This window comes from Callorhinus ursinus, unplaced genomic scaffold, assembly GCF_003265705.2.
Source record: "Callorhinus ursinus isolate GAN/ISIS: 27379988/994484 unplaced genomic scaffold, GSC_fseal_2.0 scaffold4, whole genome shotgun sequence".
Taxonomy (NCBI): Eukaryota; Metazoa; Chordata; class Mammalia; order Carnivora; family Otariidae; genus Callorhinus; species Callorhinus ursinus.
The window spans coordinates 29,558,641-29,565,663 of record NW_027397066.1 but is presented as its reverse complement, the minus strand read 5'-3'; the positions used below and the strand labels follow the sequence as shown (position 1 = coordinate 29,565,663).

Genomic DNA, 7,023 nt, shown 5'->3' with positions numbered 1-7,023 from the left:
GTGTGTGTGTGTGTGTGTGTGTGTGTGTGTGTGTGTGTGTGTGTGTGAAAAAGAACCTTTATTACTTATTTATAATAGTCTCTTATGCTTTTATGCGTAAGAAATTGTCAGATGCCTTTGGAGCAGGTGCCTTCTGGGCTGGAGGTTTCTGACCCTTCTGAGCCTTTAGAGGCACTGGCTCTGGTCTGCAGCTTTCTGGGTAGGAACCTTCTGGGCTGGAGACTTCTTGCCCGCAGCGACCATCTTTTTTGCTGGAAACTTTACAGCAGCTGCTGCAGCTGCACCCTTAGCAGAGGGTGATTTTTTGGGGGGAGAGACTTCTGGGAGAGCTGCTTTTTTGTAGTTTCCTAACTTCAAACTTGATTCTTCTGTTCCTCATTTTCTGGGCCGTCATGACTTTATAACGATCAAAAGCTGTCATCTTGGCTCTTTCTCTTTCAACTTCTTGGTCCATCTTGTGGCTGTCCATTTTGTACTGTGTCTGTCTTCCGCCAGGCTTGTCAGACGTACTTCTGGCTGGCATTGTGTGGGCGCTTGAGGATGAAGTCAATGAGCTGCATGCATTGGAAAGGCAAAGCCTGTCTCCTTACCTGAGTGCAAGGTCCATCAACCAAAGGCCTTTTCTGATCAATAACATCTATAATCTCAACCAGCTTCCTTGCATGAAGTCCGAAGGAGATGTAGGCCACCTGGCCAAACTCCACAAAGCACCTGAACACCATGTTGGCAACGTTGGGCAAGAGGGGTTTGGCTTTTTTATGGTCCATGGGGAAATTACATGATACTGTATTTGTCTTTCTCTGACATTTCACTTAGCATCACTTCCTCAAGTTTCATCATATTGTGACAAATGACAGGATTTCCTTTTTTGTCATGCCTGAATAACACTCCATTGTATATATGTGGGTGTATATACAATGGAATGTTATATGTACACATATAAGTATATACACACACATTCCCCACATCTTTATCCATTCAGCTGTTGATGGACATTCAGGTTATTTCCATATCTTGGCTATTGTAAATAATACCACAATGAACATGGGAGGGCAGATAGCTCTTCAAGAACCTGTTTTCACTTCCTTTGGTTATATATTTAGAAGGATTGCTAAATCATGGTATTTCTAGCTCCTAATTTTGAGGAAACTCCATACTGTTGTCTATAATGCCTAAACCAATTTACATTCCCACAAGTAGTGCACAAGGTTTTTCTTTCTGCCATATTCTTGCCAACATTTGTTCCTTTTTTTTTTTAAAGATTTTTTATTTATTTATTTGACAGAGAGATAGAAGCACTAATAGGCGGAGAGGCAGGCAGAGGGAGAAGCAGGCTCCCCGTTGAGCAGGGAGCCCGATGCGGGACTCGATCCCAGGACCCTGGGATCATGACCTGAGCCAAAGGCAGCCGCTTAACTGACTGAGCCACTCAGGAGCCCCCATTTGTTCCCTCTTGTCTTTTTGATAATACAATTCTAACAGATGTAAGGTTATATCTCAATGTGGTTTTGATTTGTATTTCTCTGATGATTGGTAATGTTGCACCTTTTCATTTACCTGTGGCCCATTTGAGGGACTTTTAAAAAAAGGTCTATTGAATTTCTCTGCCCATTTTTAATTGGAATTTTTTTTTTTTTTGCTGTTGCATTGTATGACTTTTTTATATATTTTGGATATTAGCCCCTTATCAGATATGTGATTTGGAAATTTGTAGGTTGCATTTTCATTTTGTAGATGATTTCCTTTGCTGTGCAGAAGCATTTTAGTTTGGTGTAATCTCAGTTATTTTTGCTTTTGGGATAATAAACAATCATTACCAAGACCAAGGTCAAAAAGCTTTTTCACCATGTCTTCTAGAAGATTTATGGTTTCAGTTTTCATTTTTAAGGTTTTCAGTCTATTTTGAGTGAATTTTTGTGAGTGGTGTAAGTTAGGGATCCATTTTATTCTTCTGCATGTGGTTATCCAGTTTTCCCAACGTCATTTATTGAAGACTATCTTTTCCTCATTAAGTATTCTTGGCTCCCTTGCCAAAGATTAGTTGACCATATATGCAAGGTTTATTTTGGGCTCTCAGGTCTGTTTCATTGGTCTATGTGTCTATTTGTATATCAGTGCCATACAGTTTTGATTACTACAGCTTTGTAATATAGTTTGAAATCAGGAGGTGTTATGCCTCCAGCTTTGATTTCCTTTTTAACGATTGTGTTGACTATTTGGGGTTTCTTGTGGTTCCATACAAATTTTAAGATTTTCTATTTCTGTGGAACATGCACTGGAATTTTGGTAGAGATTGCATTGAATCTATAAATGCCTTTGGGTAATACGGACCTTTTAACAATATTAATTCTTATAATCCATATCTTTCTACTTGTTTGTTTTCTTAACCAGATTTAGTTAGGTTCCTTTGATCCCTTTTCTCAAGGGAGACTTGACCTTGGCTTGCCTTTACCAAGAACACTGCTGAGTCAGTTCAGTGAGAATTATCTACTCTTAATATATGTTCAAGTTCCTTATCCCTTCCCTTGATATCCTCATCTCCTATTTTTACTTGTTTTATCTGGAGTTCCATTTCTCTACTCCTACTGTCGTGGATAAAATCTGTTGTACTGTTTTAACAAGTGTCAGAATAGTTTTTCTTTAACTTTTAAGGAAAAAAAATACTAATTAGCCATACAAGATCTTGGTTTTACATCTCTATGAAGAGAGGCTAAGGATCCGTTATCTTTAATGTAGGTCACATTCCTTCCATTTACCAAATGTGAGAGCTCATTTAGCATATTGGTTAAGAATCTTGGTACAAGTACTGACCTTGGGCAAATTTCAAAACTTTAAGTATTTCCCTTGAAAGAAAAAAAAATATCTTCTTTCCCCAAATCATAGGAGTGAGGAATTTGGGTTTTTTAGTACAAGACAGACTTCTATTGGTATAAATAAAATGCAGTTTTATTCATCTGTAGTAACTTATTTATTGGAGGAGGGGTTGTACACAAGTAGGATATTTTTAAATGAGCAAAAAATGGCAGACAGCATCCATCCAAAGGAAACATAAAAATTTGTAAGATGAGAAATTATTTCAGGTGAAAAATTGTCTTCAAAATCAACCATCATGCAGACAAAAACACCTTGAAGCAGATATTCAAATACTCAGCATATAAACAGTTCCCTGGTGTCACTCAAGGCCAGGAAGAATCGGGTGTCCCAGGCAGCTAGAATGCAGAGACCCTAAGTGCAAGAGGATTGAAATAAAGCTCTCAGAGGGAACTGCCTCAGCAGTGGGGCCAAATTATACACAGACTGAAGCCTGTCCCAGGCCCAACTAACACATATTCGAAATAATTCTCCAAAGCATCAATATTCCAAGTAATGGCATAAAAGAACAAAGCCCAGCTTTATTTAAAGGAACAGAAAATACTCAGCACTCAATTTAAAATGCACAATGCTGGTCTCCTACCAGCTCTTACCTAGAGTTACCAGGTATGCAATGAAACGAATACAATTCACCACTAGCAGGGAAATCAACCAATAGACACCCAACACCCCCCCACCCCGCCCCCAAAATGATGGTAGAATTGCTATAGAAGGACTTTAAAACAGGCATGAAAAACGGACTCTCTATGGTTAAACATAAAAGGAAATAGGAACATAATGAAATAGGAAGACACAATCTAAATGGAACTTGCAGAGTTGAAAATTACAACAACTAAGATAAAATATCAAAGCAAACACATAATTCCCTTAAAATCAGAAATTTGTGAAGGGACATACCACCAAACAGTTGAGAAGTGGCATAGGCGAGCAGTTAAGGTACCACAGTGCTGGGTTTCTATTCCCAGCTCTGAAATGACACCTGTGGATCCCTGTTCAAAGTAATTACCATGCCAGGCCTCAGTTTCCTTCTCTGTAAAATGAGTATGGTAATAACAGCTTCTTGCTATGAGGCTGAAAATAGTTCATATTTGTAAAGAACAGAGAAGTTTGCAGGGCACAAATTTTAACAGCTACAAAAATGTTTATGAAGTAAAACGAAGACAACCCAGCTATCCTCCCACAAACACCCAGGAAGCAGACTCCCTCTCAACTCACCTCCATTTTTATTCTTGACTTTTCTCTGCAGCCAAAGGGCCTGCAGAGAGCTGGTGCTTTCTCTGCCCTGCTGGAGTTCAGGAGTGTCAGGAGGTGCCAGAATGTTGAAATGTGCTTACCCTTCTCTGCTTCTGGCAGTCATTAAAGCAGATGGGAGGTCCGGCCACTATTTAAGGTAATGGATAGGACTGCTCCTCTTCCATCCCCCGTTAGTGCCCTCATCAAGCTGGCTCATATTCCTCATCTGGGTCTCTGGGAGTCACCCCGTTCATAGAGGCTTTCCCAGACTGCAACATCCCTCAGAGGTGTTTCCCTGTCATTCTGTCCTCCACCTTGACTAACACTTTCTACAGGTCAACATAACTTCTAGTAAAGTGTATCTCTCCCACTAGTTTATAAACTCAGCAAAATCATGGAGCCTGCCTACAAGTGAATTCAGCTGTAAAACAGCTTCCCAGCCCTGATTCTACAATGGAATCAGCTGGAAGGCATTTCAAAGGCCAACCCCCGTGGTTCAGATTTAATTATTTTGGGCTGGGTCCTAGGCATTTGTGTTTTGAAAAACTACCTTGGTGATTCTAACATGCAGCCTGGGTTGAGATCTGCTCTCCTAGAGGAACAGTGTGTGTTTTGTCATGAGCTGCACCTGAGTGCGGGGGCCCCCTCTGTCCATATCCACCTCTCTATGCTCCAGGCCGGTGGAGACTGCACTAACTGTGAGTCACATCCAGGCTGCAGATTAGAACTGCCTGAAGACGACTATCCTGATGAATGTAATTTCTCAGAGATTCTCACTTGAGGAAGTTTGGGACCTAAGCATCAGTAGTTCTGAAGGTTTCTGGTAGTTCTAAGGTATCATCAAAGTGGTGAAATTACTCTTTTTTTTAAGATTTTATTTATTTATTTGACAGAGAGAGACAGCGAGAGCAGGAACACAAGCAGGGGGAGTGGGAGAGGGAGAAGCAGGCTTCCTGCTGAGCAGGGAGCCCGATGTGGGACTCGATCCCAGGACCCTGGGATCATGACCTGAGCCGAAGGCAGACGCTTAACGACTGAGCCACCCAGGTGCCCGGTGAAATTACTCTTAAAAAGGATCTGATGAGGGCAGGAGACTTTCTTTTGCTTCCTGACAAAATGTTGGTAGTTCTCAGGGAATCTCTTGGGCCCGAGGCAGGTGACCAGGGTCTAATCTAGGAAAGACTTCCTGAGATCTGACACTAATACATATGAGCATGTGGATTTAAAGGAAATAATTTCACACAATTTCAGTGCTGTTTGTCTTTCTAAAAATGAGGAAATTGGGTTTTAAGTCTTAAATCTTAGGGAAAAATCTTCCAATTTAGGATAAACTCTCTTTTCTCTTTTTTAAAAAAGTTTGTCTATTTATTTTTATTTATCTATCTATCTATCTATCTATCTATCTATCTATCTATCTATCTATAAGCGATATCTCCCCCCAATGTGGGGCTCCAACTCAGGACTCCAAGATCAAGAGTCACATGCTCTTCCCACTGAGCCAGCCAGGCGCCCCTAGGAGAAACTTTCATAGTGTCTTTGTAAAACATTCTTCTATGAAATTTCTTGGATTGATTTTGAAATGAGAAGGGAAACAGGGTAGAATCTTGGGAGGAAAAGTATTTGAAGTTAATGAAAGTATAAAGTGATCCTGGGTGTTCCTGAGTAAAGGAAAATCACTGATTAAAAGTGTGGGTGACTGTGGAAGCTGGTGATAGTTGCTGATGGGTGAAGGAAATGACTAAGAAGTATTTTAATTTTTTTAAATCATTTTTCAAAGATTTTATTTATTTGAGAGCGAACAAGAGCACAAGCTGTGGGGAGAGGCAGAGGGAGAAGCTGACTCCCTAGTGAGCAGGGAGTCTGATGTGGGGCTCGATCCCAGGACCCCAGGATCATGACCTGAGCTGAAGGCAGACGCTTAACTGACTGAGCCACCCAGGTGCCCCAGGAAGATTTTATTTTCCAAGGTAAAAATGGAGTCTTTTCAGCTTTCTGAGTGACAAAAGGAAAAATAAAGACAAATATTATGAAATAAGGGAGACTGAGAAAGGAGAAATGTTAGAAAGAAACTATGGCATTTTTCTTTTAAAAAAATATTTATTTATCTGAGAGCAAGCCTGCGTGTGTGCACATTTGCACACAAGCACGAGTGGGCAGAAGGACTGAAGGAGAGAATCCCAAGCAGAGTCCCCGCTGAGCCTGGAGCCCAATGTGGAGCTCAATCTCACCTGAGATCATGACCTGAGCTAAAACCAAGAGTCAGATGCTTACCAGACTGAACCATGCAGGAGCCCCAAGAAACTATGGCAATTTCTACCTAAATGGTGTCATGTAAAGCTGAGACACCAGAGGAGACAAGACTATGGAGACAAACACACACAGTGATTCTCACTGTAAGAGAAGCCGCCTTCCTAGGCTGAAGACAACAGAGAGAGAGAGGGGGGGGGGGGGGAGAGAGAAAGAGAGAAAGAGTTCAATCAACCAGACTTCAAGAGGGGCCTTTCCATAAACAAGGAGCAAACGTTTCCACCCTGGTCCCTGACTTTCCTCCTCAAGGGTCAATATTGGTCTCGTAAAGGGATGTGCATTTCACTGTGATTTAGAGCTGCCTCTATTTTCAAGGATTTGAGAGGAAACTTGTAAGCTGATAGAAAATCACCAATTTTTTTTCATTACCAACACGAAATGCAACTTAGGAAAATGCATACAGACAACATTTTGGAATGAAAGGGAATCTGGAAGGAATGGAGAGGAATGTAATGGTATCAGTGTTCCTGCGTAGAGATAGCTGTCAACAGAAAAGAGGTGTGAGGAAGAGAAGTCAGAAATCATGAGTATGAATGGGATCCAAGGGGAGTTTTTGCTGAGCCCTGGAACTAGTGGAGTTCTACCGGTAGATAATAGGGAGTCACTACAGGC

General features: G+C 41.1%; 1 pseudogene; it reads right to left on the bottom strand.

The window, feature by feature from the left end:
- Positions 1-82: 82 nt before the first annotated feature.
- Positions 83-722, bottom strand: LOC112835466 (large ribosomal subunit protein eL14 pseudogene; annotated as a pseudogene).
- Between the last annotated feature and the right edge of the window lie 6,301 nt (positions 723-7,023).